The sequence below is a fragment of the Corythoichthys intestinalis genome, chromosome 8 (assembly GCF_030265065.1).
Source record: "Corythoichthys intestinalis isolate RoL2023-P3 chromosome 8, ASM3026506v1, whole genome shotgun sequence".
In the NCBI taxonomy this organism is placed as follows: Eukaryota; Metazoa; Chordata; class Actinopteri; order Syngnathiformes; family Syngnathidae; genus Corythoichthys; species Corythoichthys intestinalis.
This window is the reverse complement of record NC_080402.1, coordinates 53,942,213-53,954,469: the sequence shown is the minus strand read 5'-3', so window position 1 is coordinate 53,954,469 and position 12,257 is coordinate 53,942,213.

The following is a 12,257-nucleotide window of genomic DNA, read 5'->3' as shown; positions in this document are numbered from 1 at the left end:
AAAAAAAATCAAACAATGTCTGTTCAAACAATGTCCATTTCTGGGGGGGGTTTCCACATTCTGTCTCTCAAGGTTGAGGTTTACCCATGTTGACAATTACAGGCCTCTCTAATATTTTCAAGTGGTTGAACTTACACAATTAGTGGTTGACTAAATACTTATTTGCCCCACTGTATGTAGGCGCTTCCAGGAGTTCACACAACCAAGCACAGCACAGAAGGTCCAGCAGTCTCATCTACGTCGTGCTGAATCAATTTTGGGAGATTCCGTGGGTTCCTCTAGTTTGATTTGGCAGTTTAAAACGTTGTTTACTTCAACCGAAATTAGTGGTGCTCTGTCTAAACCGGAAGTCTGTAGCAGAAAATGTCAAAATGTTCGCTCAGGAAACTTGTCTATAGTCGTACTTTGGACACAAAGTAAATAGAATCGGATGATCATCTGTTCACAAATGTTGTTTCATAAGAAGTGGTTGATCATATATTCACAAAGGTTGTCAAGTATGAACAATTCATGTCAAAATATCGCTCTTCTACTTCCCCTAAAGATTTAAATACACATTTACACAATTTATTAATTTACACAAGAAAGCCTGTCTGTCTCATCAGACCATACGTAGGACATGGTTCCAGTAATCCATGTGCTTTGTTGACATGTCTTCAGCAAACTGTTTGCGCGCTTTCTTGTGTACCATCTTCAGAAGAGGCTTCCTCCTGGGGTGACAGCCAATTTGATGTAGAGTGCGGCGTATGGTGTGAGCACTAACAGGCTGACCCCCCACCTCTTCAATCTCTGCAGCAATGTTGACAGCACTCCAGCAACGAGTCACATGACATTTTGGAGGGAAAATGACAAGCAGTACTCAATCTGGACATTTAGGGATGTACGTTTTTTTTTCATAAGGATGTACTCACTTTTGTTGCCAGGGGTTTAGATATTAACGGCTATATTTTGAGTTATTTGGGGGGGAAATAAATTAACTTTATTATATAAGCTGCACACAGACTACATTTCATTGTGTCAAAGTGTCATTTTGTCAGTGTTGTCCAATGAAAAGATATACTTAATATCTGCAGTAATGCGAGGGGTGTACTCACTTTTGTCATACACTGTATTGTACAATAAAAATAAATAAATAAATGAATCTTCACAGTATTGTGGATAAGTTTACATACATTGAAAAAGTTTGTGAAATATTGGCAATATTTTTTGTTGGGGGCGTATCATGCCTCACACAGAATACTTTTAGAGAAGAATCAAACAGGCTCATGACAAAACATATATTTTGAAACAGGAAATATACTGTATACAGGTAGTCCCCTGGTTACGAGTTCTGTTACTAGCTAGTGACGTAACCCGAATTTCCACGTAATAAAACAGGCCACTGGAGGGCAGTAGCGCATTTGTAAAGACCCACAACCCGATTCATCAGATCAAATGGCTGGGCCGCACGGCTGGGGCGCTGGCAGAAGACGACTGAATGGACGACCAGGAGGACGTCCAGGACGCCAGGCGCGGCAAGTCCGAGCAGGACTACAGGGAAGACATCCGGGACGCCATGCGACGAACGACCAAGTGCGACAACCAGGAGGACGTCCAGGATGCCAGGCGGCGTACGACCAAGCAGAACAACCGGGAGGACGCCCGGAATGCCAGGCGCTGGAGGACCGTGCGGAACGACCGGGACCACCAATGCAGCGGACAACGCTGTTGAGTCTCTGCTGCTCGCCGAGCAGAGCCCGCGCCACCGTGCTCAGCCGCCCGCGTCCCTCGCTACCCTCCAGTGTCCCGCGACTCAGCCGGAAACGCGCACGGCCAAACCAGTTCCCCCCAGGAACACAACATGCCCCACACAAGTTCCCCAGGCGAACTCCGTCACGAGACAGTGATCACCACAAAAGAAAGACTCAAAAAAATCCATCTTGATGAGACAGGCGGCGATGAGGGAAAGGTTTATCCCGGCTGTCCACAACAGCGTCATCTGTCAGTTCAATAGTTTAGTTATGTGTAAATATGTGTAAATAAATTGTTACTTCGCAATCAAAAGCTCTATTTGTCTTGTTGTTTATGTTATTTTGTAGAAGGAAAACATTATTCACATGATTGGGATGTTACAAAAGCAAAAATAGCTGTGTTAAAGCCAAAGTTATGTTTGAAATTTATGCTTTTACAAAAAGCTTGATTTCTCTGTTTTTTTCATTAGAAATTGGAAAATTGCTAAAACTAAGCTATTTTCTAATGCTGATTTCCAAAGAATGGAAAAAGATATGACTTTTTTATAACTTTTTTTTTCCTGCTGAAAGAAGAGAGTCTAATCTTTTTTTTTTTTTTTTGGTGGGTTCCATGTTTATATAGCAATAGAACAGAATTTTCTGTGGGCCTTGCAAAATCAGTCAAAATCCAGTAAAACGGCCGGGAGCGAAGGGGGTTGCACCGGTGAAAATAGCTGGGAGTGAATGAGTTAAGAAGGCACGCATCACTATTCAATTTCAGAATTATTTTGTCCACGAGAGGGCAGTCATGCTCTTTGGACGAATAATGTTTCATTATTCTTTTTTTTCTCTCATCAGAATTCAATGATCTTTTTTTTGTTTTGTTTTGTTTGTATTTCTTTGGCTTAATGTTGTTATGTAATGGGTTATTGTGCAGTATCATTATAACAATAGTCCATATGGATAACTTTGTGCTCAGAAAAAAACATTGTTTAAAAAAAATCCATATAAACAGTTACTCAGAATCTTACTCATTACTTGAGAATTCTTTTCACCAAATACTTTTTCATTTGTACTTGAGTACATTTTTCGGATGACTACTTTTACTTTTACTTAATATTATTTTGAAGTAACGCTACTCTTACTTGAGAAAAAGTTTTGACTTCTCTCCCCACTTCTGATCTACAATAACAACAAAAGTTTGAGTTATCCTGAGGGGGCGGCGTAATAGAAAATAATTAAGAAGCAGTGCATTAAAGAGAAAGGTACGTTTCAGTAGCTTTGCACTGTAGTGATCTGTATGCACCAGAGGGCTAACACAGCATACAGTATGTATGTATTTTGCTGGATGACTCTTTTTTTCAAATGACACAAATTATACAATTTCTGCAACAATGTATAAACACAGTTAGATAGTGCAAGCAGTATCAAAAATTTTTCTAATGCTAAAATCATCAAGCATATAAAGAGGTCATCGGGAGACGGCAATATTATATTTCTGGTCTTACAAATTGCCAATTGTGGTTAGTTTCATCATTCATCAAACTGTATCATTTGTAAATCATTTTTGATTATCTATGAACATGCCTATTAAAAGAGTATTTTCTGTTGATTAAATGAAGTCAAAAACACTACATCAACTAGGTAAATGTATCAAAGCTCATTTTCAAGTGTGCGGTATGAGTAACTAGAGTAGCTGATCTCCTCCCTCATTGGAGTTGGAGGTGTTTACTCTTCAGCTGTTGAAGCCATTGTTAGACTGACCAAACACCACAGTGAAATCCTGCTCCTTTGTCTTGTCTGCGTGAGCTCAACCCTGTCAAAGAACAATATTCTCACCTTACTCAATGGAAAGCACACTTCAACATGAGTTCAGTAGAGTCTGGAAGCAATTACATTCTGTGGGAAATGAATAATGGATCCAAATGGTCAAGTTCAGTTCTTCAGCAGGGGCGTCACTAGACCTAATACAATACTGAGGCACAGCGGACCACTGGCGATCGAGCAATAAAAGTTTTAGCATTTATAAAAAATTTTAAAAGTCAGAAATGGCACTTTAAACTATATATATGGCGGAAAACACTCAGGTGACTCAAAGTTCCACTCTGAGACCCCGAATTTGGCCAAATTTCTAAATTGTCCAATATGCATGTGTTATACATCATTGGAAAGCTTAAAATCTTAATTTTCTGGGGGAAGAAAAATTTGAACAGGAGGACATTTTTGAAAAAAAAAAAAAAATTCAAACAGCAAAAGCCTAACTGGAGGCGAAAGCGGAATTAAAGACGCCACGATTTTAACGAGATATTATTGCGTACCTACCTTGTTTCGATCCAAAAACTCCATGTAGCATGTATCACCGAGTGTCAAGACACAGCTGTGAATGGCCACAGCCAGATTTTTTTTTTTTATGTTATGGGTGAAACATGGTGATATACCAAGGGTCGTGATGCAGAAATCGCAGACAACAAGGAGTGGTTGAGATTTTCTTTTTCATGTAGTTACCCTTTTAAACGTGATTTTTCAATTTTTCTTTGTTTGGATCGATTATTTATCATCTAACGTGCAGGGAAAATGCGACTGTAACAAAAAAAATACAATTAAGCGATAGTTATGAGGTAGATATCCGTGACTTTTTTACAGACACCAACATTTTCATTGTGACGTAATTTGTTTAAAAGTTTAAAATGTGCACGTGAATAATTTTTTTTGTCGTTTTCTTTTTTTTAACTTAGACATCAATTAATGATTCTAAGCTAAAAATGATAGACATTTTGAATAATAAATATAATTACTTACCTTATTTTTATGGCTGGGTTGAAACAAAAGCTGTTGCGCGACATCTGTAAATGGGGGGTTTCAGGGTAAAACTGACAAATTAAAAATAGTTTGGGGGCTTAATGCGCCATGAATTTGCTATGGCAGCATATAACATATTGTTCTATCAAACACAACAGTTGTTTTGGCTTAGAATATTGCAGTTTATTTTAAAGAGGGGTGCAAGAGCAGAAACTGCTTTTTCAGTCGTCTGTGTTTTCCGCCATATATAATAAAACCAAAAGTTTCTGTTAAAAAGGGAAGTTTTTGTGTTTTTCAACCATCAGTATTCAAAATCAGAACTGTTATGCAATTACCGTAATTTTCAGACTTTAAGCCACTACTTTTTTCCCTCATTTTGAGTCCTGCGGCTTATAGTCCAGTGTGGCTTATTTGTTGATTCATTTGGGTTAATACGTAACTTACATCCATTCAAAGGTGAGATAATTTGCCGGATGACACAAAATGACATCAGTCATTAGCGTTCATTCATGCTCATGGGAGTGTCATTTCATAATATGATTGTCTTATGACAGTCTTATAGCTCTACTGTCAAATAAAGTGTTACCAAACACCATAACAAGCAATAAATGAAACAACTAGAACAGTGACTGAAGAAATAATTAGCACAGAACATGAATTTTCATTGTTATTTACATCTGCTACCCTGCAATGCATGCTAAGAGGCATGTTGGACGACACCAGTGTTGACAACCGGTGGCAACAGAGGTTGACTGTCTCCTTCAAGGGTGCAGTGTTGGCCAAATGAAGCTTTGTAGCTGACTGGTTCAAAGCTTCATGGTGGTTCATTTGGTCATATGACAGTCTCACAATGCCGCTGTCAAATAAAGTGTTACCGGTTGATATCTTTTGGTGTAAATAGCCCGTAATACAGTGAGGACAGCTGGGGTTTATAGTCCAGTGCATCTTATCTATGAACAAATGTCGTTTTAAATTTGGTGAATGGCGGTTAATAGTCAGGTGTTCCTTATAGCCCGAAAAACACGGTAATCAGTGTTTCTCAGCTGGTAGGTTGTGACCTAGAGGTGTTTTATGTTTCCTAGTTGGGTTACCTAGCTTACCTCTCATTCAGCCCTTCTGATTTATTCTTGCTGGGAGCAAATAACTTTTGTAATATCCATTTGCAAGAGTTATGCTGTTTGAGTCAAATTACAGATTACAGGTACTGCAGTAACAAATAAAATGCTTTTATTGATACAGTTGAAATACCACATATGATATTTACACAAGATTAAATAAAGCTCCTGAGTGAGAGCCTCTCACTCAAATCGCATTTGATCATCATTGTATTCTTGCCCAATAAGCTAAAAGACGGCAGCTAGTCTGCTACTTCAATTTGCGACCAGAGTAGTTTACCTCAGTGAACTGCCTGATATGTAAAGAGTAAAAGCTGAACCATATAAATTCACAATTCATGGGAATAGGCAAACAACATACATCAACACTGAGGTTAAGAAAAAAAAAAAAAAAAAAAGACGAACAAGGATAGGCAGGTTATCTGGCATCAACTTCTAAAGCAGGTGCGAATATGTAATTTGCACCGTCGCCTGTATAAGTGGCACATGCAACATAATATTGATGCTGCATCCACGTTTTGTTGGAGTAATCGAAAAAAATTAATTCTCTGTTACATGGTGTCAATAAAAAGAACCAAACACTCACTCAACTTGGAGCATTAAAATGATGCTTGTACACTTCTTTGTAGCAACCATGTTTTCATCACACATGAGAATGATTTTCCAACTTAGGAACTCAGATCTCCCGACACACATGAACGCAACATATCTCCCGAAGGTTCTTCGCGGAAGTGTCAATTCACATGTCACTCACACATGTTTATCACAACCAAAATTACTGTGCATAAATTACCATGTTAAAGAGCAGGGCTGCAACTAATGATTATTTTACAGCTAAAACGAATACTCAAGCAACTCCAGTAACTCGAGTTTAAAAACTGATCCGAGTAATTTTATTCACTTCAATGAATCGTTTAATTTTGCCATCTCTAAGCATCACGTTTTGCCCGGACTACTTTTAATGCGGGACAACGTGCTGACGGAAGAAGCAATTAAAAAAAAAGAAATCACTTACCGCAGCCGACAGCCGCTACAAACTGCGCCGACGTTGCTAAAAACTACGCCCGCATGATGCTAGTGTGGTAGCAGGTAGTGTCCGATGCGTCTCATAGATATCACGTGCATTTAGGACTAGATGCGAAATGATAGACTTGGCCGCGTCTGGGCAGCATTAGTAAAAAGCCGCCATCTTTAAGCAGTAGACTTCTCATCGCTAATAAATATAACGTTACTGTCACTCGCTCACGTAACATAAGGCCCCTTCGGAGGGTTTCTATTGATTATGACCACTGTCGATGCGTGGCTAACGTGTCTTACATACAGGCTTTATTTAATCTGTAAAAACACAGCGCTGTAGAGTGATGAGGGTGTAAAATTAAAACATAATAAAGCTAACTGTCAGTTTTAGCTCAGCAGTCATTGCTGAATAAAACACCAAGTAGCACTGGTCCCTAATGTGCTCCAATACAGCAGGTATCATACATTTATTTTGAACACTGCAAAAACTCAAAATCCTATCTGTACTTACAGTTTAGACTAACTTAAAACTTAACTAGTTAACTTAAAAATAGCTTGACACAAATGGAAATTCAATTGAAAATCTTCAAAATCCTATCTGTACTTAGAGTTTAGACTAACTTAAAACTTAACTAGTTAATTTAAAAATAGCTTGACACAAATGGAAATTCAATTGAAACACGTGGGAAAAACACATAGCTTTCGAGTGATGTGTGTTATCAAGTGTAATTACATTTTTAGGTAAGAAATATGTTTGTTTGTTTTTTTATAAGATCTTAAAGTTTTTTGAGTGAAAGCAGTGAATTTTTTTGTAGCCACATCTTAAATGCAATTGTTGGCTGTTTTCAACAATGTACATCGAAAATAAAGACGTTGATTGACTGAAAATGGTTCAATATTGAATTAAATGTGTTCTTTTCTCATGTATATTTATAATTTGTCTTTACCTAAAAAAAAAAAAATTTATCCGATTACTCGATTAATCAATAGAATTTTCAGTCGATTACTCGATTAGTAAAATATTCGATAGCTGCAGCCCTAGATTATTTTTATAATCAATTAATCAGACAATTAATTAAACTATTAATCGATTAATTGGATAAATGTCACTTTTTCAATTATCTTCAGAATTTCCTTCAAAAATATTTTATGACAGCTTCCTGACTGAACTGTAGTCTCCATCTGTACTGCTATAAGTACATAAAACGTCTTTTTCTTTTAATCGAGGTTCTGAGTATTAAACATAAAACAAATTCATCAGTACACAAATCAGACAAAATCCCTGTTCATTCAAATAAAAAAATGCTGCTGATTGACTATTTGTCTTGTCTGCAAAGCACTTATACAAAATGTGTATATAAATTTCAACAAAATCGAGTGAAGACGAGACAGACTGTAATGAATTAGTTTTCTATATTAAATGGTTCATAAATACAATCCAAATCCAATTTCAAAGCAGACTCTCTTGTATGACATTTTACAGTTTGAGTTTGTTTGTGGCCTATTTTAGCACCCCTAATTAATTTGGTGTTGTTTTATTTAAAAAATAAAATAAAATACTAATTGCTGACATATTCACTATGAAGTTGCCAGAATATTAGTTTAAATCAATAATCATATAACCTGTCATTATTAACTTAAATATGATCATAAATCTGTCAGTTTCCCATCACTTCATAGCGTAAGCTAGAGAGCCCCTTCAGTGCGTTGTTATCCAATCCATTCCACTTGTTCATATAGAGAACGTCCACATCACTGAAAATCCAGTCTGCGTTTCCCTGTGACCTTGCTTACAGTCGTTACTGCCGGCAGCATGTGTGTGTACCTCTGAAGCACACAGAGCAGAGCATGATTAGATGGATGAAGGATGGACATAAGAAGGTTTTTAAAGAACGTGAGTATTTATCACCGCTGGTAGTAACAGTAGTTGGTAGCTGGAAGTTGGCTCCATCCCCCAGCTAACAGCAGAAAGTCCCATGTAATTAATAAACCAATGCTCCGTGTTTGACAAAAAAAAAAAAAAAAAATGGCTTGCACGCTACAATCTCTGCGCACGTTTTACCTTTGTTGTTTTGCGGTCAAAAGTTAGATCCCAGCTCTAAAATAATGCTGCTACTAGTTCGTTAGTCTGAAATGCATTGTGAATGTCCTGGTTGTTCATAGTGTTAAGTGTGCACTCGTTTTACCACTATCATTGCGGTGACTTCATTCTGGAGCATCAGCTGTGTTTCTCACTTTTACGCATAGATGATATTGTTTAAATTCATTGTTGTTTAATGTATCTTGAAGGGTCAGAAAAAGGCAGTCATGTCAATTGAAAAAGATGAGCTTCAGCGTCAGAGTCACAACAGAGTGACAGACCGATTTGCCACCCATAGCCCATATTTATACCCTTCTGTATGTACAAAGATAGGAGCTGTGTTCTTGGTTAGACTTTAGATACGACAACCACATCAAACATCAGGCAGGTGTAGGCAGTTGGAAACCTATTTGTGTATCTTTTTTTTTTAATGAACAATACAATAAAATAATTTTAACATTTAACAACGATGAATCGGTAATAACAATAGTAATAACAAACAACCAAATTTTTAAAAATAGTCTTGTGTTTAGTCTGAGTCAATTTGTTTTGTCAAAGTCAAAATCATCCAATATTAGTTGCAATGGCAACTAATTCAATGTCTCAAGTATTACTATTGCAATAGTTTTTTTCCCCAATGTTCATTGGAGTGCACTCTTTGAAAAATAAAAAATGTATGTATCAGTCCGATGACTGAAACAATCCTACCAGACAGACAGTCCGTCTGTTATTCCAGAATTTTTGATGTTCTTAGTTCTTCAAATCATTCTGGGTAGCTCGCCATCGTGAATCCACTATGATGATCTGTTTTTTTCCAATCAGAAAAAAAACTGTCCCATATATAAGACAGGTCCTAGGTTACAATCTTTTCAGTTTCAATATTTTCAGTTTCGTTCATGTTGTTCAACTTTTTCAAACAACACCGAGTGATTCATTCACAAGCATTTTGTATGCAATAAATCATACGATTTTCACACAAAAATGTTAATTACGCTTTCAAAAGTTGTATGCAATACTGTAAATGGTACATTTTCCATGACACATGAAACATAAATAACATTTTTCCTTTCAAGTGGAAACTATATTTTGTAACATTACAAACTACAGTACATTTTAATAAAAACATCTCACCGAATATTCTGAACTGACGACGCCTGGTCCTGTTGCTCTCACACAAGGCTTTTGGCCTGCGTGAATAAGGCACTTGCAGTGAGCCATGAATATAAATTTAGCATTAGCGAATTAGCGAAGTGTGTTTCCACATCTTACCGAGTGGTGTCTGCTCAGTATTTTCACCACGCGACCGTCCGAATTTGCATCAAGCAAACGTCACACAACAGCAGTTGATGCTTCTCTCAATTTGCTTGTTTTTCTTTTGTTTTTCTGGAGTGAACAAAAACTTTGTCCCCTCAGTTAGAAAGCCTAACGTTTAAAATGGAAGTGCGCATGCGCTGACGTCACAGCCGCGAGTCTCTGAATAACAATTATTAAATGTCGCTCATGCCCTTTAGTGTTGTTATTGAGTATAACGCTTTTGTATTTTTTCTCTGGGCTACACACCCTTAAAAACAGACAGCATTCTTTGATGCTTCCATCTCCCAAGTAACTTGCAATTGTAGCCATTTTTCTCCCTGTTGTTCTATTATAGTACAAAATAGACTGAAACAACAACAATAGTAATAATAATAATAATAAATAACTATCAGTCTTTATTAGCTGTTTGTGAAGTTTTGTGCTTGTATGCTACGTTCACTTACATCCTGTGCATCTCCCTCCTGTTCTTAAAACCTAGTGACGCCCCTGGCAAGTGCTAATTTGCTTCTCCAAAACACAATACAAACGTAACGTACACTTAAAGACACTAATTAGCATAATCGCTAGCTAGCTTAGCGCTTCGTGCTAGGTAACAGCTCATCAACAAAGAATGCAGACAATACTCACTTCATTTACTCACCTCTGAGCACACTGGATCTAGACAATCTAACTCTTGACACTTTGTAATATTCAAGGGTGTAGGATTGCATAGGGACGGTAGGAACATAACACTAGCAACTTTTTAGGATGCTGAAATTGTCCCCACCAACTTTTAAGCAACCTTATTTGCATTATATAATGACTTCAGTTATATAGGATATGTTGTAAGGATGGAATTGACCCTAGCATTATTAGGTGAATTCCAGTACTGTCATTATGGTCAGACTTATATTGACCCCTTTTCACTTGCTGAATGTTTTCCCCTTTAACGCATGTTTGATTGGCACACACACACACACGCATTAACAGCTCCAACTGAAACGCAACAAGCCGCCTCCTCCGCCCCTTTCGAAGACAACGGATATTAGTTTTTTTTCCGCCAGCAGCACCCACTGTAAGTAATGTAAAAAGACGTCAATGTTGTGGATGTGGGTAACACACCACTAATTTTGCTACTGAAAGTCCGACCTGCATCAGAGTTAGCATAACATTAATCTATATGAATTTGTCGAACCCTAGGAGGAAGCTGCTTTGAGAAAAATATCTTCCTGTATGTTTTCTACTGTTAATGTTAATTAAACTGTAAGAAATGTAGTGAACCAAGGTTTACCCCCTTTTCCCCAGTTTTCATTTTATTTTATTTGTGTAGTCTTTAAGGAGCCCAAAGGAGCTTTTCCAGTTGAGTTTGGCTGTGCTTGTGGGAAAAAAAGGAGTACCGTAGTGTTTTACTTAAAGGAAGACTCAATGTTTCTTTACTGTATTGGCCTGAATATAAGACGGCCCTGATTATAAGACGACCCACTCTTTTTCAAGACTCAAGTTTGAAAAAAGACTTTTTGAACACCAAATTAATTTTTATACAGAAAATAATTACAGTACATCTGAAGCAAATGATTATAACAACATATTTGAGAGCAAAAGCATGTTATTTTGCCTCATTCAAATCTTAATATCTGAACATTTAAATATGTAAACTAAAGTGCAATCACATTCGTAAATGAACGTCTTCTGGTTTTTGAAACATAAATAAACCAATCTATTGTGATAAAACAACAAAACTGCAATAACTGCATTAACGAAGGTGAAGTCTAACTGTAACTGTAGTCTTGAAACAAATCTGAATAAAACATTGCAATAAAGTAATGCAAACTGGTTAAACTTGAGAGCAGCTGAGATCTGTCATGACAGAACATTACTCCTCACAAACATCCTATGCCAATGATATCTGGCGCCATCTAGCGTCGTAATTGGGTATAACGTCTAGACCTCGAATAAAAGACGACACACACTTTTTCACTCTTATTTCAATGCAAAAAACACCGTCTTATATTTGGGCCAATATGGGATTTTTGTTAGGTTATCGTCCCTACCAATATTAAGACCAAACCTACGCCCTTGGTAATATTATTGATTCAGCAACCCAACAGTAGCAGTTACAGCAGTGAACTCACTCTGTTGTTCTAATCACTGGTGGGCACGCAGTCTCACATTACACACAAACAAGGATCCAAGTGGGAATGCTCATAGCTGCCGGCAAAAATCAATTAGCAAATTAGTTGGCAA